The sequence below is a fragment of the Mobula birostris genome, chromosome 14, assembly GCF_030028105.1.
Source record: "Mobula birostris isolate sMobBir1 chromosome 14, sMobBir1.hap1, whole genome shotgun sequence".
NCBI lineage: Eukaryota > Metazoa > Chordata > Chondrichthyes > Myliobatiformes > Myliobatidae > Mobula > Mobula birostris.
The window spans coordinates 54743251-54766332 of NC_092383.1; the positions used below are offsets into that span (position 1 = coordinate 54743251).

General features: G+C 41.0%; 1 protein-coding gene across 1 annotated transcript in view; it reads right to left on the bottom strand.

The window, feature by feature from the left end:
* Positions 1-20638, bottom strand: part of LOC140209915 (alpha-1,3-mannosyl-glycoprotein 4-beta-N-acetylglucosaminyltransferase C-like) — a 163556-nt gene extending 142918 nt beyond the window's left edge. Inside the window, exon 1 of the mRNA XM_072278583.1 lies at positions 20585-20638. The gene's annotated coding sequence lies outside the window, so the exon portion shown is untranslated. The remainder of the gene's footprint in view (positions 1-20584) is intronic.
* Between the last annotated feature and the right edge of the window lie 2444 nt (positions 20639-23082).

Sequence of the window (23082 nt, forward strand, 5' to 3'; positions counted from 1 at the left end):
TGAAGACTGATGCTGTGAAAGGCGACCAAAGGGAAAACCCACTTCTTGCTCTGTCTGGAAGGCGAGGGGGTGAGAGTAAAGGGGCACGAGATAAATACAAAACACCTGAGAGTTCATCAAGAGAAGAGGGGAAGCCATAGTTAACAAAAAAAACTTCAGAAGTACCTTAGTAAATGAAGGATCTTCAAAGCTGAAATGTGATCTGTTTTCTATTCACTAACTTGCTGAGCGTTTCCACCGTTTTCTCTTTCAATTTGTTATCCAGCATCAGCAGCTTTTTGAGTAGTCGTCATCTTCTGAAAACATCCATACAGAATTCCATTCAAAACTGTTAATCTCCCCAACAGAACTTGAGGGATATGCTGGTGCAGTAAATGGAAATGTCATATTGTAGACTTCTACACTCGTACTTTGGCTCTAGTGAAGTACAGCCTGCATCAAAACTCCTGACACTAGTATTGGTTTGCTATTGTTACGTGTCCGGTGATAAATCTTATATTTGTGTGCCATCCAGACAGATCATACAATGCTTAAGTACATCAAGCTCTACACAAGTACATCAGGTCATGCACTAGGGACTACTGACTATTAATTTGGACAGAATTTTAGAATGCTGACAAATACAGGTAACGTATTACCTTTGAATCTGTGCCACAAGCCTAGAAACAATCCTAAAACACAATTTTGAAAGACAATGATCATAAAATTAGCATCTTCACAACATGACCTTGAACAAAATACTAGGACGGCACAAGGTTCACTAATTCTAGGTCCCAAATGGCATTTCTCCACTACTCCTGGTTTCCCATTTCATCAGGGACTTTATATGACAACAGGCTGTTTGATTGTTAAACTTCTGCTGTCTGGAACTACCTCCTGAAATCTCTGACCCTTGAAGAAAATCCTTCTATAAAGCTTTCTTCCGTTGTGTTTTCAACCCAGTCTTTCAGTTTAATTTTTCCTTTGCTGTAGTACCAAATGAAGATGCAAAAAGATTTGAGCCCTGCCCATTTGTTGTGAAACCAGTACACAAAATTATTATCAGGCTATTTGCCTCACTACTGTTGGTGGAACCTTGCTGTGCAATTAATTGGTTGCTCTAATTAACTATATAACAGCTATAATTTTTTTTAGGAGTGATATTGAAGCTGTAGAATTTGCTTTCAGAATACAAATGTTTTTTTACATGAAATTTATTCCATTTTCTATGATAAATTTGATCTCACTGGAGAGTGTTGTTGGACTATTAATTATGTGTGTTGGGTAAATCATTGATTTTTCTCCACCCACTACCCCCAGTCATTAAAAGCAACTCACTGTCAGCTACAACAACATTGTTTTCTAAATCAGTTTCTAAATCACTGTCAGTTTATTCAGATCAAGTCATATAGAATTGCCCATTCATTACTTCATCCATGATTTAATGAATGTAGCACAATCCTAAAGATAACTGACCACTCAATCATAGTGCCTAGTGAGAACATGGCAAGCTTCACGTTCAGACCACTTCCTTTGCTAAACTTCCTTCTTATCTGCGTCATTCCTTTCTTTTTCCCAGGGGATTCTGGGTGGTTATTCCCTCACCGTCATTCTACGTATTTCCTTTGAGGCCTTAAATTTTGTAGCTTTTAAATCTACTTCTTTTTGTAGGTTTTCATAACTAGTTTATGTTATTAATCTCATTTCTTTTTTTGTTTACTCATAGGGTCTGAGGTTTGTTGCGGTTTTTTTTATAGTTTCTGGCTTTTTCTTTGTTATATTAAGTGTTTGTTTTAATTGATTTACCTTTGTTTTATTTTTTTACTGTTTTATAATTAGCTGATCTTTTTTATATTTACACTTTTTTTAGGGAGCGTATACCAGAAGTCATGGGGGTGCTTGCTTCTTTCTGGCTGGTCTGTGTTAGATTTAGCCTTGGGCTCAAGGGGTGGGGGGTGGTGGGAGGGGCTTCACGTTTTAGTTTCTTTCTTCTTGGGCTATGTACACTATTGAAGTATTGGTTGCGTTCTCCTTCCCGGTATCTCGTATTTGTTCTGTTCCCTTTCCGGGTTCGTGGGTCGAGCCTATCGTCAATCCTCCTTGTTGCGGGTTGACTTTAGGGTTTATGGAGTCTATTATTAATTTTGTCTCCTGGAATACTAATCGTTTTAATCATCCTATTAAAAGGAAAAAAGTTTTTAAAGTGTTCCGGAGACTTAAAGCACAAATTTTATTTTTACAAGAGACCCATGTGCGGAGGGGGGACAGACTACGTTTTTTTAAATTCTGGAAGGAACAACAGTTTCATTCGAACTCCAATGCTTAGATTCGAGGCGTCTCTATTTTTATAGACTCCTCAGTTACTTTTATACAACATGATATTATTTCTGATCCGAATGGTAGATTTCTACTGGTTAGTGATTTACTATTTAATAAAAAGGTAGTTTTGGTTAATGTTTATGCTCCTAATATGGACTGTCCGGAATTTTATAAATCATTATTTAATCAGTTCCTGAATTTGAATGAGTTTTCATTGATCTGGGGCGGAGATCTTAATACCTGTTTATCTCTAGCTTTGGACCGTTCGGCTCCTCTACGGACCTTACCTAATAAATCTGCAACTTTGATTAATTCATTCCTCTCTGATTCTGAGGCGACGGATATTTGGTGTTTTTTGCATCCTCAGGAAAAAGATTTTTCTTTTTTTTGATATGTTCACCATTCCTATTCAAGAATTGATTATTTCTTTATTGACTCTCATCTTATTTCTTCAGTGATTAAATGTGATTATGACTCTATAACCATTTCGGATCATGCTCCACTTAAGCTTTCTATTAAAATTCAGGCCAATATACAAAATAATAGACAATGGTGTTTTAATTCGCTGTTGCTTCAGGACTCGGACTTTGTTAACTTTATGAATGAACAGATTGATCTTTTTTTTACAATCAACTATACAGAGGATATTTCTGTGAACATTCATTGGGATACTTTTAAAGCTTATATTCGTGGTCAGATTATCTCGTATTCTGCTGCTTTGAGGAAGAAGCTGAAGCAGGAGGAGTTGGTAATTGTGGACAAGATTGAGGAAATTGATAAGAAATATGTTATAGCTCCCTCTGAGGAGTTATATAAACAAAGAACTGAACTTCAAATGGAACACAGTTTATTACTTTCGTCCTCGATTGTAAATCAATTAAAGAAAACAAGAAGTGAATTTTATGTACACAGTGATAAAATTGGCAAACTGCTGGCTAATCAATTGAAGTCTAACTATGCTAAATCTCAAATTAATCAGATTTATAACCAAAATGACCGACTGATACTTGATCATGTGGGGATTGATCAAACCTTCTGTGATTTTTATTCTTCCTTATGTTAATCAGAGTCTCCTCGAGACTCTAAATATATGAATGATTTTTTAGATAACCTAGATTTCCCTGAGATTTCACAGGATATGTCTTCTATGCTAGATACTCCCATTATCACTGATGAGATTAAAAATGTTATTTCCTCTATGAATTTGGGGAAAGCTCCTGGCCCTGATGGGTTTACCGTAGAATTTTATAAATGTTTTGCACCTTCATTAATCCCTTGGTTCTGTAGGGTTTTTGAGGCTTCATTAAAACTTGGTAAGCTTCCCGAATCTTTCAATTTCTCTAATATTAAAGAAGGATAAAGATCCTGCTCAATGTGCATCTTATAGACCAATATCTTTATTAAATGTTGATTCTAAAGTGTTTTCTAAGTTATTAGCAAACAGATTAGAAAAAAGTACTTCCTTTTATTATTTCGGAAGACCAAACGGGTTTTATTAAAGGTCGTTACTCTTTTTATAATATTCGCACACTGTTAAATATTGTTTATACCCCCTCACAAAATGTTCCTGAATGTGTTATCTCTTTAGATGCTGAGAAAGCTTTTGATAGAGTAGAATGGCCTTATTTATTTAAGGTGCTTGAAATGTTTAATTTTAGCCCAAAATTTATATCCTGGATCAAACTGTTATATCATTCTCCTGTGGCCTCGGTCCGTACTAACTCTTTAAGCTCACCTTTTTATCCTCTTTTTCGAGGTACTCGACAAGGTTGTCCTCTTAGTCCTTTATTATTTGATATTGCATTAGAACCTCTTGCAATTGCCATTCGAGGATCTCCAAATATTACTGGGATAACTCGGGGCTTAAAGTCCCATAAAATATCACTCTATGCTGATGACTTACTTTTATATATTTCTAATCCTCAAAAATCCATCCCCGCTGTTTTAGAGTTATTAGCACAATTTAGTCTCTTTTCAGGTTATAAATTAAATCTTAGTAAGAGTGAACTTTTCCCGATTAATAAACAACTTCCCTTATATCATAACTTTCCATTTAAATTGATTAATAATTATTTTTCATATCTTGGGATTAAAATTACTTGTAAATACAAAGATTTATTTAAGACTAACTTTTTACCCTTAATTGACCATATTATTCAACTTTCATCTAAATGGTTTCCTTTATATTTAACTTTGATTGGTCGTATTAATGCAGTTAAGATGTTTTTTTTTGCCAAAATTCCTATATATATTTCAGGCATTACCAATCTTTGTCCCAAAATCTTTTTTTGATAAAGTTGACTCAAAAATTTCTTCATTTATTTGGCAAAATAAAAACCTGAGGCTGGGTAAAATACATTTACAGAAAGCTAAGAGAGATGGAGGTTTAGCATTACCTAACTTTAGATTCTATTATTGGGCAATTAATATTCGACATATGAAATTTTGGTTACTTGACCAGGATATACTATCTATTCCTAAATGGGTAGCATTGGAATTACAATCTGTTCAGGGTTATACACTTGGTTCTATTTTAGGTTCCTCTCTTCCTTTTGATTTGAAACGCCTCAAACAGGTATCTAACCCGATAGTTAGATATACCTTACGTATTTGGTTTCAATTCAGAAAATTTTTTGATCTTAACCAATTTGGGCTAGCAATTCCTATTTTAGGTAATATATTTTTTCCTCCCTCTTTTACGGATCGTGCTTTTCAAATTTGGAAGACTAAGGGTATTTCACGGTTTTTGGATTTATTTTTAGATGGTTCCTTTATGTCTTTTGAACAATTATCTAATAAATATAATTTATCAAGAATACATTTTTTTAGATATCTACAAGTTAGAAATTTCCTAAGTACTATACTTTCTTCTTTTCCTATGCTTCCTCCTACATATATTTCAGATACTATAATTAACCTTAATCCATGTCAGAAAGGTGCATCGGCTATGATTTATAATATTATTATGAAACTTAGGAAAGCTCCATTTGATAAGATTAGGGTAGATTGGGAACAGGAATTGGGGTCTATCATTTCCGTGGATGACTGGGGGCAGATTTTACAATTAGTCAATACTTCCTCTATTTGTGCTAAACATTCCCTAATTCAATTTAAAGTTGTTCATAGAGCACATATGTCCAAAGATAAATTAGCTCGCTTTTATTCTCATATTAATCCTTTTTGTGATAGATGTCTGGGGCAGATAGCCTCTTTAACTCATATGTTTTGGTCTTGTCCTACTCTGGAAACTTTTTGGAGAGACATTTTTAATATTATTTCCAAGGTATTAAATATAGATAACTCTCCTCACCCTATTACTGCTATCTTTGGACTACCTAAAATTTCCAGTAATCTTTCTCCTTCAGCCCGTAGAATGATTGCATTTCTCACTTTAATGGCGAAAAGATGTATCTTACAACATTGGAAAGAGCTTAATGCTCCAACTACCTTTTTTTGGTTTTCTCAGACGATATTATGCTTAAATTTGGAGAAAATTAGAAGCAATCTTTATGATTCCTCACTTAAATTTGAACAGACCTGGAGATCTTTTATTCAATATTTTCATTTAATGTAATTTTTTTTCTCCTCTTTTTTTGCTCCATATTTATATACCCTTCTTGTTTCTTTTTACTGTTTTTAATGGAGGTCGGGATTGAGGACGTGATTTTAAGTTTTTTAACTCTACTTGGTTCCAAGTTAGCCCATTGCTTTGCTTTGCTTTTAGTTAGTTGCACGGTGGGTTTTTTTTTGGAGGTTTTTTTTTTCTTTTTCTCTATTGATATATATATATATAAAAATTAGTATACTATTATGTTACCTTAGTAGGTTATGTTTAAATTACATTGTTTGTATTAATATCTCCTGTAATTTTATTATATTCTAACAGTGTATTAGTGCTTATATGGCTTACCTTTTTGTATACTTATTCAATAAAAAGATTTAAAAAGAAAGAAAGACCACTTCCTTCCTTACGAACTGTAGTGCTGGCATCATAAGCACACAGGATAGCAAAAGGCACCAGGCCGACCTGATGCATACCGCCATCCTCCGAGAATTACAAATCTCGACTGAAATCATATGAGCAGCCATTTTCAAAGATTATATATTAGCAATGAACTTATTTAGAAAGCAGTATTCTCATGATGTACATAGGTCATCTGTGCATTTGTTACCCCGAGGAAGCAAACTGCAGCAGTCTTTGTATTACAGAACTCAAAGAATAGTTGGTAAAGCTTGAAGGTGGTCCAGCCTCAGTTTTCCAGGGCTGGAGGAGCTGGACAAATGCCACTGTCTTGACAATGCTGGAACCACTGCACCAGGCAAGCAGCTGCCCCAGTACACCAATCTTACCAGTTGTCAAGAGGATTCCAGGGGGTTTAACCCAAAAGCAGAGCAGCAGAAAATAATTTAACAGTAAATGGTATTTTACTAATAAACTGCAAAACAACAATTGGGAAGGGGCCAGAAAACAAGAGAACACAGATACTTAACATGCTGAGGCTAGGAGCAGCTGGTTTGTGTGAGTGAACAAGGATTGTCTGTCTGTCTGTATCTTGTTCTACGGCGGTTGGCATCCAGCTTAATAGTGCATTACCATCACCCTCTGTTCCAGAATGTGCACTAGACATACATTCTAAATCCCAAACAAGGATTGTGGATGTCAGCTGTGTTGAAACAGCCACAGGTGCTGATTTGGAAACAAGCGGCAGGTGATTCCTGTCAGCTGGGTGGAGACAAGGAAGTGCCTGCTTCTGCAGGCCTGACAGAAGTGACTATTGCTGATCCTTTAATCTGTTGTTTATTTTTCAACTATTTAGTCAAAGCAGGCACTAAAATGCACCAAGGATGTCATGTGAAAGTCACATTTAAATACAAGAGTATGGATGTCATGAAAATTAGCTTTTTACAGCTGAACCACAGTATGTTACAAAGAAAGGATAATCAATTACATAAACTTAAATTTATCAGTTTAACTCAATGGCAATATTTAGAGTTGGAAACGTAATCGATCAGCAACAAAAAAACAATATTGGGAAATATAGTTGGTCAGCAGAAAACCACAATGTGCACCATTTAACAGAATCCTTGGCCTGCTACACGACTGGTCCTGCTTTCCACAGATCACCCCTGCCTGACCCTATTTACCAGATGTAGAGGGCCAAGCAGGTACATGCTGAGGCAGAGCAGGATCCAAGAGGCAACTAGACCAAGCCACTGCATTCTGAGAGCCCACAATGTCTTAAACAACTTGCCAGCCATTAAAGATTTAAGAACAATATTTAAATAAAGGTTTAATTAAAGGATGCTAAAATGTCAAAGGTTATGAACATCAAAGTGAAGCAACGTAAGCCAAGCACTCACCTGTATCCACTTTTGTCCACATGGCGAGCAGCTCATTCATTCCCTCCACCAACCCAACTCAACTCCCCCTAGAGAAACATTGGGGGCCAGATGCTGTGTGCATTAAACCCTTCTCTTCAGTGTGACAATGATCCACAAAGGAGTCAGCTGCCTGACAGCCTGTTCTCCAGTTCCACTTCAACTTTTGCCTTTAAGAGTGCAAGTGCAGTGTGGAATATCAAGTTGTACGTAGACATGAGGAGGAGTTAGCAGACTGTTCCCTTTGGCTATTGGGCAATACAGTGTTGGCCAAAAGCATTCTTTGTAGCTTCAAAACATAATAACACAGCAGTGTAGTAATGTTGTGGTTATATTACTGGTACAGTATAATAATCCAGCGATCTTAATTCACAAAACAGTGATTTCTGTGTACCCTTAATAATTTCAATTCAGTTTTAAAATGTATAACATAAATGTATAACTTTTAAAGCATTAAATATTTAAAAATGCAAACATGAGGAAACCTGCAGATGCTAGAATTTCAAGCAACACACATAAAAGTTACTGGTGAATGCAGCAGGCCAGGCAGCATCTATAGGAAGAGGTACAGATAACATTTCGGGCCGAGACCCTTCGTCAGGACTAACTAAAATATTTAAAAATGAGTCTTTTGAAAATAAACTTGCAACCTTTACTGAGTTATGTTAAGTTATTCTCATTATTATTAAGACATCCGTTAGTCTTGCGAGACCATGATTCTGTGCCTGGAAAGTCTTCACTCTCCAGGGCGCGGGCCTGGGCAAGGTTGTATGGAAGACCGGCAGTTGCCCATGCTGCAATTCTCCCCTCTCCACGACACCAGTGTTATCCAAGGGAAGGACAAGCGCCGATGCAGCTTGGCACCGGTGTTGTCACAGAGCAATGTGTGGTTATGTGCCTTGCTCGAGGACACAACACACTGCCTCGGCTGGGGCTCGAACTCACGACCTTCAGGTTGCTAGTCAAATGCCTTAACCATTTGGCCACATGCCCACACAAGGTTAAGTTACACCATTGCCAAATTTATATTTTCTCAGCTTATTTTGCTGCCTTAAATGTAGGGTAACATCATTGGGAGAAATGAACATAATTCACAACAACCGACATTGAGTTGGGGTTTTGCTTTATGAAGCTGCCCTGACGTGATGACAATATTATGTAAAAGTTTTTAATGTGCTTTTGTTGTGTAGGTTTAGGAATTCAATAAAATGTGTTACGGTAAACATAAAACACTTCATTTTGTTTTATTTGCGGACACCCACATTGGTGACCCTGATGCTCCAGGACGATTCCAGAGTTATTGAACAGGTCGGCCAACGTAGTCACTTTGAAACTGCTGAAGTTTCGGGAGCAAAAATGTTGTCATTTGGTTTGTACAAGCTGAAGCCAAGTTCACCCTGTGAGAAATCTCTGCTGACAACACTAAAGTCTACTACGTGGTAGGGTCGCTCAGTAATTCCATGACTGCGAGAGTGGCGAGTCTGCTTGAACACCCACCTGAACATGATAAATAAACTCACCTTTTACAAGCTTTTGGACTATCAGAGTCTAAGTCCTATTCTTCCTCCTTTCTCTATCTCAAGAAGTCCCGTCAGCAAGGCCCCAAACACAAGGACGCCGGCGGCTATGAAACAGATGACGCCGGGCCTGTGCTTTTACTACACTCACTTTGGAGCGAACGCTAGGAAGTGCCGACCGCCTTTCAGCTTCAACAGTGCGTGCACAGACTTCCCAATGCCTGATGGACTCTGTATTAAAAGACTTAGATTTTCTTTTTGTTTACCTGGATGACATGTTTGTCGCCAGTGCGTCCAAATCTGAACATGTATCTCGTCTCTGCACACTTTCTCAGCACTTAAACCAACTCAGGTTGATTATTAACTCTGCTAAATGCCAGTATGGTTTGTGAACCATTGGCCATCGCATCTCTTCAGAAGGTGTGAAACCCCTCCCATCAAAAATAGCCACTATTATGGATTTCCCGCCGCCCTACACTACAAAAAAAAACTGCAGGAGTTTTTAGGCATGGCGAATTTCAACCACCGCTTCATTCTGCGAGCTGCTGAACTTACGCTTCCCCCTGTATAGCGCAATTAAATACAATTGGCCTAATCAAGTGTTGGACTGGTTAGCAGACATGACCAGGGCATTTGATGATACAAACGAGCTCTTTCTGACGTGTCCCTACTGGTGCACCCGCTCTCCCACACACCGGTAGCCATTACTACTGACACCTCAGACTATGCTGTGGGTGCTGTGCATGAACGGTTGTTTGGAGGCTTAAGGCAGCCACTTGCCTTCTTCAGCTGGAGGCTTGGTTCCCCCCAAAAGGAAGTACAGCACGTTTGACCGTGATCTTCTCAATCTCTATCTAGTTATCCACCATTTTTGTTTTCTTCTCGATGGTCACCTTTTCACAGCATTTGTGCAGACGATGGCAAAGTATCAGACCCTTGGTCTGCATGCAGCAATGCCACCTGGCCTATATATCAGAGTCACAACTGATATACAAATACCAAGGGGAAAAATACTGCCGTGACCGATTGCCTCTCACAGCCAGCCACTGAGGCCGTGCATATAGGAGTTGACTCTGCCAGCATGGCAGCTGACCGAGTTACTGACCCAGAAGTCCAGGCTTGCTGAACAGCAATCATGGGCCTGCGGCTGGCTGGCATTAAGTTCGGGGAAGCTGGGGTTTCCCTCCTGTGCAATGTCTGAAACGGTCGCCCTCGCCCCTCACGAACTGGAGACGGACTGTTTCCGACTCCATATATGCTCTCTCACATCCAGGCTGGAAGGTCGCACAGAAACTGTTTGCACTAAAGTTTGTTCGGCCGTGTGTGATTGGACGGCAGCCTGTGTGGAGGGCCGTCATGTTCAGGTGCTATTGCACCTTTTGAGGTCCCTGAGCGATGTCAATGTGGACTTTTTTCAACCTCTTCTCCCCCTACTGTGGTTTTATGCTCCTTCTTACCATGGTGGACTGTACCACCAGGTGGCCAGAGGTCGTCCCTCTAGCAACAACGATGGCCGCAGATGTGGCTCGGGCGTTCATCAGCACCTGGGTTGCTCGGTTTGGCATTACGTCTGATAATTCCTCTGACTAAGTCCCCAATTCATATCAAACCTCTGGGCTGTGATGGCCTAGAACCTCAGCGATAAGCTACATCACTCACAGCATATCATCCGCAGTCCAATGTCCTTAATGAGTGGTTTCACTGCTCCTTAAAGGCTGCTCTGAGGGCTTCCCTGACCAATGAGTGTTGGCATGATCATCTCCCTTGGGTTCAGCTGGGGCTCAGAACTGCTCCAAAGGAGGTCCTACAGTCATCCTTGGCTGACTTGGCATACGGACAACTGTTACAAGTGCCAGGTGATTTCATTCCTGACACCACGACTGCCTGGTTGGCCTCTCAATAGCATTCCACGCTCCTCAGTAAATTCAATTCCTTTGCACCTATTCCTGTCTCCCATCATGGCGTACAGCACACTTGGGTTCCTGTTGGCCTACATTCTGCCTTGTTTGTTTTCGTCTGCCATGAATTACACCAACATCCCCTTAGGCCCTCTTATGATGGCCCAGTCTACGTTTTAGAAGGGGGGAAAAGCCTTTTATCATAGATAAGAGGGGTAAACCTGAAAGTATTTCGGTAGATCACCTTAAAGGGGCCCACCAAGATCTGGAGGATTCTGTTAGCATGCCCCTGCTATCACGACATGACCATGAGCATGTCAACACACCCCTGGATGAGCCACAGGCAGCTGCTGTTCCTGAACCCATGGGACACAGGACCTGAGCCGGGTGGCTCGTCTGAACGCCAGACAGGCTCAGAATGCCAATTTTAGTGAATTCTGGGGGCAGGGGTAGGGTCCTGTGTGAGGTAACATATTTGGGAGAAAGGTACATAATTCACAACCACCAACATTGAATTAGGGTTTCATTTTAAGAGGCTGGTTAGAAGTGACGAACGTTGTCACATAAGGTTTTCTAGAAACATAGAAAACCTATAGCACAATACAGGCCCTTCGCATGCTTTTGTGTTTTAGGTTTTGGAGTTCAATAAAATGTACTACAGGTTTCATTAAACATAGAACACCTCACTTTGTTTTATTTGCAGAAACCTACAGGAGATTCTAAAGAATTAAGGCAACTAGTTGGTTTGCAACTGAATATTCAGTGTCTGAGAATGGATTGGTAAAATGATAAAAAGTTTACTTGAAATTGTTGATAATTTCAAAAATAAAAGCGACCCTTTGTCCCTCAAGAAATTGTGTGCTTTACTTGGCATTTATAATAACCACTTCAAGAATTTTCATGCCACCACAATGATGAGGTCTCACACAAACATGTCTAAAAATAATAGGTTATCAATAATTCTGTTGGCAGGAAAGGTTATCTAACAGGAGGACATGAATTATTTTGTTCTACCTACTCGCTTGCCTTGCCATCCTAAATTAAAGTCATCAACATAAGCAGAAAATCAGGAGGGTGCACTTGAACCAGAGCGGGGGCCTGTCTCATGCCAGAGTACTTTGTGGGTCATCGCAATACGGGTACATTTAATCAGAGATGAGCAATGTCCTAACCCACAGTGCAAGAATATGTCAAACTTCTTATTACTGAGCAGCAGGCGCACCACTCTGGTTTTCAGTTTGGCTCCCTGACACCACATGAAAAAGGAAGCTGCTGAGTTCACTTTCAATGCTAATGAATGCATTTAAGACCACTTACTCAGAAGTGCATCATTTGTACTCCCAGAGAGAGTGCAGGAACTGACCATTATTTCTATTGAAATACTGAATAAAAATTAACTATTTTTGTATCAGGTTAGCTTTACTGTAATTTGTTTCCTTCTGTGAAACACTATCAAAAAAATTTGCAAATATCGTATAATGTTTACTTAATGTCAAAGGACAGCTAAGAATGAAAAAATCGTATTTACCCACACTGCCTATAAATGTTTCCTGTGGTTACCTGTCTCCCTAAGTAAATGAGGCAGCAGGAGCCCACATCATTGCAAATTGTCATGTCTCGTCCTAAAGCATGGGGGTGAGTCATCTATCACACAGACTTTCAGCAAAGAAATAGGACACCTGACTAATTCATGCTGATTTTGTTGCTGCACCCAAATGTCTTCATCTAACTCCATCTATTCCGCGCAATATCGTTTTATTTAAGTTTATCTTAAGCACGTTTCTGCTATTCACATCAGTTTTATGTGATAGCGAGCTCCTCATTCCAACCTCACCTGAGAAGAATGTTGACTTGTACTTACAAATCAGAGCGGTGGGTGCCTGGGATGCTCTGACACGAGAGGCAGATAGGACAGAGGCAATGAAAAGGCTCATGAATGTGCAGAGATATGGACACAGTGTCGGGAGAAGGGATCGGTTTACTTAGGTGATCAATTACTAATTCAGAATCAGAATCAGGTTTAGTATCACTGGCATATGATGTGATATTTGTTGTAGTGCAATTATGTACATTGTAATACATAATAATAAACTAAAATTACAATAATAATATACAGTATATAAAAGTTAAATACGTAGTGATAAAGAGAGGAAGATAGTTTAATTAGTTAGTTTGATTAGTTTGGCACAATATCTTAGGCTGAAGGGCCAGTCCCTGTGCTGTGCTGTTCCGTGATCTGTGTTGAGAAGCTACCACCAACTCAAAGAATCCAGTAACATAGCCCAGCGGAGGTTTGGTGGGCTCAGGCTGTGCAGCTACCCGTGAAACTGTGTTGGTGAATGCGACAGACGGTTGTGAACTTGTCTACTGGAGGTCAGAGTGGTACTTTCAGCTTCATTTTCCTCCCCCTGACCCCCCACCCTCTAATTGCAGGATATCTATTTCATTTCATACATGGAGCAAGAGAAGTAGTGGGTGAAGCAGCCAGGGCCACACTCAGACAAAATGAACCAAAGCAAATCAGGATACGCAAGTGAACCTGTGCCGTTGGAGATATCACAGTATCTTTATTACCTGAAAAGTATCTTCATGGTGAGGTCATAAACACAAAAGATTTTGCAGATTCTGGAGACTCAGCTGTCGGGCAGAATAAACCGCTGACGTTTCAGGTCGAGACCATTCTTCAGATGTCCTGATCAAGGGTCTCAGCCAGAAACATCAATTCTTTATTATTTTCCATGACTTGCTGAGTTCCTCCAGCATTCTGTATGTGTTGCTCATGGCAAGGTTGAGTGGGTGACACAGGATAAAAAGGATTCCATGTTTCATCTTGACTTATTATTAAGAACAAAGATATTACCGTCAAATCATTCTTCAACACACATGGAAATGTTATCACAGAGTTTAATTTCTTATACTTCATTGTGACGTAGAAAGAAGGTGTTCAACACATAGAGTAAGCATTCCCATAAGTCTCATTTCCTTGCATATTTTCTGGTCTCATCTATTCTCACATTGCCCCAAATCTCTCGCTGGTTTTTAATTAACCAACCAGCATGTGTTTAGGATGTGTGAAGTGACTCATGCAATCATAGGAGAACATGCAAACTCCACATAGACAGCACCTAAGGTTGGCATCAGTAAAAGGATTCTTAAATAAAGATTAAAAAAGAGAAATATGTCAATTGTTGTCATGTCTATTACGAAGGTGACATGTTTCTTTTCCCCTTTTCTCATATTCTGAAAACATGATTTACACTGACATAGTTCATGGGATAGGATTATCCTTTGGCCCTTAATCAAATACTGTCATTGAGTCATAGAAAAGTACAGTACAGAAATAGGCCCTTTTGCCCATCTAGTCCATGATGAAACCATTTGAATTGCCTACTCCCATTGGCCTGCACTGGGACCATATTCCTCCATACCCCTACTATCCATGTATTGTACATCGAATTAACATGAACCACTTGTACTGGCAGCTCATTCCGCACTCTCGCGACCCTCTGGGTGAAGACGTTTCTCCTTAAACTTTTCACCTTTGAGAACTTGTTTTGTTACAGTTGACAGAATATTTAGTCTAGGCAGAAGCATAAAAGAGTAGAAATAAACATTCAGAAGGTGCATAATGAACGGAGAAGCAGACTTGATGGGCTCAATTGCCTAAGTCATTTGACCTTATCTGTCTTACATCTCAGCCATTTGACCCTGCATAGGAACATGTCTAGTTTACCACAGATGGTTAGGGTATGTAAGGGTATGTAAAGTAATGACTCCTAATGGACCAAACCATGTCAATCCAGATCTGTTTTCAAAAGTCAAAATATATCCTCAAGCAGGAAAATAAAGAGCAATCAATCCAGGTCAGAATCCTGGGATGCAAAGCTCGGATTTAGCATTCACATCAACAACTGGCTATTTCATGAAACAGTCGTATTAAAGAGGTTTAAAAACAAAAATCAATTGTGTTAGCTGTTAACAACCTGCCATTGACCGTCTGTTCATTTCACTGCTTAAGTACTCATTGCTCTCTGCCAAAGACACTTGACTGTGATTGATTATACTGCTTCTATTACTCACTGAGTGTTGAGGAGAGAGAACCATGTGGCCCAACACCTCCACAGAAGTGGGAATGTTTCTCCACTCGAGAGTTGCTGGAAAACTCTTACCTTGTTGGTCCGGACACTTTTTATTTGCTGCTTGTGCATTGCCGTCAAATAAAGTCAGTCTTCTTTAAGTTCTTTCGTATTGAACACATTCTTGGCTCTTCAAAAAATAATTTAGAACTTTTTTTTTCTTCTCAGTCAATTTAAATCACACTCGTGATCTGAATGCCTAAAAATGTAAATTAAATTTGTCCAGATTTAGCCTGAACCATGATTGGCTACAGCAGGCTAAAGGATTGCTTGCTGGTGTGTCACAGCAATGCATTACAAGATATAGGGCAGAGGTACCAAGAGATTATGTGCGATAGACTACATGTATTTATAGATACCTTGTCAACAAAGAGTAGCATCTGTGTCTCTGTTGCAAGTAGATGCACCCAGCCCAGGGAACTGCAGAATATCCCTGGTTCACGGCACACCAGGGTCTGTCATGTAGTTATACTTGCACTGTAAAGTCCAACAAGTACACTATTTAATCTTCCCAGCTGCATCTTGGCCTTTGCTATGTTTAAACGAATCAGACCCCTTCCAAGTGGTGGGGTCACCCTCAGCTTCCTTTGAGCTAACTCCATCTCATCAGCCCCTCCATTGGAGCCGAGTACAAAACACAGACAGAGCTCCTTAGACTTAATCTCAACCCCAAACAATGTGCAACGTTTGAATGCAAGAGGATTTGCAGACATCATGAATAATTGAACTTACTTTAATCAACCCTCAAAATGAACAGGTCGTGCTTGCAATTATTAAATTCTTTCTCACTGAGCTTGTGTTTTATAAGATACAACAGACCTATTGTGACACTGCAGATCATATTAAGAACCAAGTATGATTAAAGAAGCATAATAATTAGTTCCTGTGACATTATTCAAAAAGCTCAAGCTATATGCAATATTTTACAATATTATATTCAAAAATAACTCAGTTTCAAAGTTAAAATTGCATCATAGAATCATGGGGGTAGGAATTCCTCTGCCCTTAACTAGGCTGGTTCAAACTAGGGTGGTGTTGGTAACCAGTACCTGTCAACACCTACAGTATGCTTCTGAGGCTTGGTTTTCAATTGAGATATTTATAAAAATAGAAACATAGAAACATAGAAAATAGGTGCAGGAGTAGACCATTCGGCCCTTCGAGCCTGCACCTCCATTCAGTACGATCATGGCTGATCATCCAACTCAGAACCCTGTACCTCCCTTCTCTCCATACCTCCTGATCCCTTTAGTCACAAGGACCATATCTAACTCCCTCTTAAATATAGCCAATGAACTGGCCTCAAATGTTTCCTGTGGCAGAGAATTCCACAGATTCACCACTCTCTGTGTGAAGAAGTTTTTCCTCACCTTGGTCCTAAAAGACTTCCCCTTTATCCTCAAACTGTGACCCCTCATTCTGGACTTCCCCAACATCGGGAACAATCTTCCTACATCTAGCCTGTCCAATGCCTTTAGAATTTTATACGTTTCAATAAGATCCCTCCTCAGTCTCCTAAATTCCAGAGAGTATAAGCCTAGCCGATCCAGTCTTTCATCATATGAAAGTCCTGCCATTCCAGGAATCAATCTGGTGAACCTTCTTTGTACTCCCTCTATGGCAAGGATGTCTTTCCTCAGATTAGGGGACCAAAACTGCACACAATACTCCAGGTGTGGTCTCACCAAGGCCTTGTACAACTGCAGTAGTACCTCCCTGCTCCTGTACTCGAATCCTCTTGCTATGAATGCCAGCATACCATTTGCCTTTTTCACCACCTGCTGTACCTGCATGCCCACTTTCAATGACTGGTGTACAATGACATCCAGGTCTTGTTGCACCTCCCCCTTTCCTAATCGGCCACCATTCAGATAATACTTATTTTCCTGTTCTTGCCACCAAAGTGGATAACCTCACATTTATCCACATTAATTTGCATCTGCCATGAATTTGCCCACTCACCTAATCTATCCAAGTCACCCTGCATCCTCTTAGCATTCTCTTCACAGCTAACGCTGCCGCCCAGCTTTGTGTCATCCGCAAACTTGGAGATGCTGCATTTAATTCCCTCATCCAAGTCATTAATATATATTGTAAACAACTGGGGTCCCAGCACTGAGCCTTGCGGTACCCCACTAGTCACCGCCTGCCATTCTGAAAAGGTCCCGTTTATTCCCACTCTTTGCTTCCTGTCTGCCAACCAATTCTCTATCCACATCACTACCTTACCCCCAATACCGTGTGCTTTAAGTTTGCACACTAATCTCCTGTGTGGGACCTTGTCAAAAGCCTTTTGAAAATCCAAATATACCACATCCGCTGGTTCTCCCCTATCCACTCTACTAGTTACATCCTCAAAAAATTCTGTGTGATTCGTCAGACATGATTTTCCTTTCACAAATCCATGCTGACTTCCTCTGATGATTTCACCGCTTTCCAAATGTGCTGTTATCACATCTTTGATAACTGACTCTAGCATTTGTATTTTCAACAGGCAGAGCTTTCTTTTTTGTTAACTACTTATGAGCTTTTGAAGTACTGTGCAGTTATGCATCTCATCCTCTGCCAACCGAAGTCAGAGGCCTGCCTCTTAGACAGTACCTTCCCACTGAAGCAGCTCATCGATGGATGTAGCTCTGTCTCTGTCTGCAGCATGAGCTGCAAAGGAGTCTGACCTGAGCGGAGGATTGTCCCCCAGGTTTACAGATAGTAACCTCAGTATCTTGGTGGATGAGTTTGAGAGGGAACTCGAAGGAATGCCGGGAGAGTTCCAGGAGCTGAGCTGAAGTGGTAAGAAGCTAGGCGGAGGACAGCTGGGAAATAAGTGCCAGAGGCTAGTCTCCACTGATCTGGAAGGATTGCTGCAAAAGATTCCATGATCTTTCTCATGTAGACACAATTAGTTGTGTAACTTAACAAAACCAAACTGGCAGATGCAGCCTTGTCCTGAACTTGTCTTCACTGTTAAATCCTAAGCACATATGTATGTGCATACATATACGTATGTGCACACGCACAGCAGACATAGAGATGATATGATGGGTGAGGTAACAATGAAGAAAGAAGCGAAGTATGGGCACTGACTATTTGAGCAATCTGTGAGAGATGTCAAGACATTTGGAAGTGACGAGCTCCTCAAAGGCCCTTCAACAGAGCCAGGGACACATTACTGCCAGAATGGATTTGGTGCCCAGACTAATGCCAGTGACTTGTACAGATCAACAGTGCAATGGCCAGTGGGGCAAGTTTCAGCATCCACTGAGGCACCAGTCAAAATCTGCATTTCTAGGAAGACACACAGGAGCAGAGAGCGACTACCCAGGAGGAGATAGCTGAATGCAGAGAGGAGATAACTGTCAGAGAGTGAATCTTGTGAGTTGGGGAGCTCTGGCGATGGAGCTGGTAGTGGTGCAGTCCGATTCATGGCAGACTACAACACCAATGAATTCCTGATGCTGGAAGAGTGTCAATGGGCTTTTGGAACAAGGAAGTCACCAAAGGTGGTAAATCTGTGGAATACTTTGCCCCAGACAGCTGTGGAGGCCAAGCCTTTATGTCTGTTGAAGGCAGAGGTCGATAGAATTTTGACTGGTTAGGGCATGAAGGGATACAGGGAGAAGGCAGGAGATTTGGGCTGAGAAGAAAATTGGATCAGCCATGATGGAATGGCGGAGCAGACTTGATAGGGCCGAATGGCCCTATTCTGCTCCCATATCTTATGGTCTTAAGATGTCAGCACCTGTAACATGCTGGCAAGTGCTCCACATCCAACCACACTCAACCTGCACAAGCTGAGACACTGTTGCTCCAGTGGAGATCTGGATCCAGGTGAAGTGACACTTCACCTGGAGTCTGTTGGGCTAATCTACTGGATCTGGTGCTCCCGGTGTGTCCTCCTACGTATCGGTGAGACCCGATGTAGATTGGGAGACCGCTTCACTGAGCACCTACACTCTGTCCACCAGAAAAAGTGGGGTATCCTGGTGGTCACCCACTTCAATTTGACTTCCCATTCCCATTCCGACATGCCAGTCCATGGCCTCCTCTACTGTTGTGATGAGGCCACCCTCAGGTCGGAGGAGCAACACCTTATATTCCACCTGGGTAGCCTCCAACCTGATGGCATGAACACCGATTTCTCGAACTTCTGGTAATTGCCCACTCCTTCACCATTCACCATTCCTGTTCCCCTCTCTCATCTTATCTTCTTAACCTGCCCATCACCTTCCTCTGGTGCTCTTCCCCCTTCCCTTTCTTCCATGGTCTTTTTCCCTCTCCTATCAGATTCCCCCTTCTCCAGTCCTTTATCTCTACAACCAATTGACTTCCCAGCTCTTACTTCACTTTTCCCCCTCCCCCGGTTTCACCTATCAACTACTACCTTGTATTTCTTCCTCTCCTCCCTCCACCTCTTTCTCTTTCTCTAATCTCTTTTTTCCAGTCCTGATGAATAGTTTTGTCCCAGAACATCAACTGTTTACTCTTTTCCACAGTTGCTGCGTGGCCTGCTGAGTTCCACCAGCATTCTGTGGCTGTTGCTTTGATTTCTGGCATCTGCAGATTTCTCTTGTTTATGGACTGCTTGCTTTTATTAGTTGAGGCATTGAATTCAAAAGTCAGGAGGTTATGTTGCAACTTTATAGGTCACATGTGGAGTATGGCACACAGTTCTGGTCGCCCCGCTATAGGAAGGATGTAGAAGCTTTGGGGAGGGTGCAGACGAGGTTTACTAGGATGCTATTTAGTTTAGTGGGCATGTGTTATCATGAGAGAATGGACAAACTTGGGTTGTTTTCTCTGGAGTGGCAGAAGCTGAGGGGATCTGATAAAGGTTTCTAAGATTATGAGAGGCATAGATAAAGTAGACAGGGAGTATCTTTTTCCCAGGGTTGGAATGTCTAACACCAGAGGGCATGCATTGAAGGTGAGAGGAGGTAGGTTCAAGGGGGATGTGAGGGGCAAGTTTTTTACTCAGAGTGCTGGATGCCTTGAATGTGCTGCCTGGTCTGGTGGTAGAGGCAAATACATTAGAGGCTCTTAAGAGACCTTTGGATAAACACATGGAACTGAGGAAGATGAAGGGATATGGACATTGTGTAGGCAGGAGGGATTAGTTTTTTGAGGTTTTTGATTTTTTTAGCTGCTTTGCACAACATTGAGGGCTGAAGGGCCTGTTCCTGTGCTGTAGTCGTTTATGTTCAATATCCTAGACACTGCCATTGACTAGAAGTTTAAATGGACCAGCCTCCAATTCTAGATTAGAGGTGATGTATTCTGCACTGATCTAGGTCCTGATTCCCCAAAGCTTAGTTAACATTTATGCAGCATGTCTAATGTGCAGTGGAATAATACTCACGTGCCAGAAGAGTAGTCCAGGGTGAATCGTCTGCTTGTTTGGGATGCCATCCACAAGTATAAATGTTTACTTCCTGCACCACCATACCACCATTCATCATGGCTTCACTGTGTATCATCTACAAGATGTAACCTAGTGACTTTCCAGAACTAATGTCCTCTATTATATATAAAAATAAAAACACTACAACCTTCAAGTCATGCACCATCATAACTAGCACATGAACTAGAACATGATTGTGAACACAATACTCCAAATGTCGCACCAACATCTTGTGGAACTGCAAAATAACACCCCACCTTCACCACCTTGTTCAACTGTAATGCTACTTTCTGGGACAAGATTAATAGGATCTGGTGGATCGACTCCAGGAGTCACCAGGGTTACATCAACAGCATTTTCTTCTCTGATATTATGTACCACATACTCAATTTCCTTGCCTCCAAGATGGTTGATGTCTAGGCTTTGGGAGTTGTGGGCAACCTTAGAGAATTATTGCAGAACGTCCTGTGGAGTGGTACACAGAGCAGCCACATAGTGTTAGTTAAATGGTCAATGTTTTTAAGGCATCCGTTAGTCTTGCGAGACCATGGATCTTCACTCTCCAGGGCGTAGGCCTGGGCAAGGTTGTATGGAAGACCAACAGTTGCCCATACTGCAAGTCTCCCCTCTCCACGACACCGATGTTATCCAAGGGAAGGGCAAGGGCCGATACAGCTTGGCACCGGTGTCGTCGCAGAGCAATGTGTGGTTATGTGCCTTGCTCAAGAACACAACACGCTGCCTCAGCTGGGGCTCGAACTCACGACCTTCAGGTCACTAGTCGAATGCCTTAACCACTTGGCCACGTGCCCACACAATGTTTAGACACGAATAATCAGTCAGCATGTACTTTATGGTGTTGAACTGGAATATTGATGTGTGGTTTGAGAGTATTACGTCAGGAATGAAGTCAGGAGGTGAGCCTCTTAATGTAGAATACTCAGCCTCTGATCTTCTTTGGGAGCCACAGTGTTTATTTGGTATTTCTGTCATGGTGAGTGCTGGCAGTGACTGAACCCTAGTGTGGAGGGAAACCAGACTCCCATGTAGAGATAGCAACAAGAGTTTATACATAGGAATTCCAATAGAATATTGATGGCTTGACCAAGCGACACCAGAAGACAAGACATTCTCAAAACTAAGACCCCGTGATAAGCGAAAATCAGATGTCCACTTAAATAATACCAGAACGCAGAATCCCTGAGCCAAACAAGATGAACTTGACAAGATTAAACAGAAAGCAGCAGGGATTAATGACACTCATTGAACAACCATTAACCAATTCAGGTGCTCTAGAATACTTGGAGCCAAATGTTCACAGGCCAAAAGGCTCCTTACTATTTCCTTGTGCTTTTTTGTCAAAAATAGTTGGAATGCAGTACAGGTAATGTCATTGGATGTCAAATGGAGGTGGTCAGGCTGTTTTGTTGGAAATATACATTGTGACACCACTGTGCAATTAATGTGACCGAGTAGACCTGCAAGTAATCCAGGTCTGCTCCAGTTATCTGGAAATATGCAAAATTCTTTAGTGACAATAGAGTAGATTTGGAGTTATGTTTCTTCTTGCTGGGTGACTGAAACAGAAGCTCCTTCCTTGGTTTTTGTCTTAAATTGAATCACTTTTTGCAAACTCTGTGTCTTATCTGGTCCTAAACTCAGCTTTTGAATCTTTGTTGTCTCCATTGTGCTCACAACATTGCCTTTCATTTATCCCTCCCTCAATCTGTCAGCTGCTAAAATCCACTTCCATGTTCTTGTGACCCTGATCTATTTGTCTTGATTGTTAGATTCAACTGTTCCAGAGCTCCAAGAGAGTAGGTTTATTTGTCACATGTGCATAGAAACATCGGAACATATGGTGATTTTCATCACTTGCGTTAACAACCAACACTGTCCAAGTATAAGCTAGGAGTAGTCTGAAAGCGTCATGATGCTTCCAGTGTCAAGGTAGCATGCCCACAACTTACTAATACCAACCATATATCTTTGGAATGTGGGAGGAAACATGAGCACCAGGAAACCCATTGGAGAATGTACAAATTTCTGACAGACAGAAGTGAAAATTGAACCCGGATCACTGGTGCTGTAAAGAGTTACACTAACCCCAATGCCACCGTGCTGCTGAAACCACTAGCTAGCTTCAAAAACATGAGCGACACAAGAGAATATGTAGTGATGAGAAACCCGGGTGAGGAACACAGCGAGCTGAGCAGCATCTGTGGGGTAAAGAGTTTGCTTGCATTTCAGGTGGGACCCTAGTCCTGAAGCAGGATTTTGACCCTAAACATCAGCAACTTTTTCCCCCCAACAGATGCCACTCAATCTGCCGAATCCTTCAACAGATTGTTTGTGTTTCAAAAACATAAGGCTATCTAAAATTCTGTTGTCAGTATCTTTACTGGCACAGTCATCCAGTCACTGTCCTAATCTGACCTTCATTTGTCCCGCCCTAT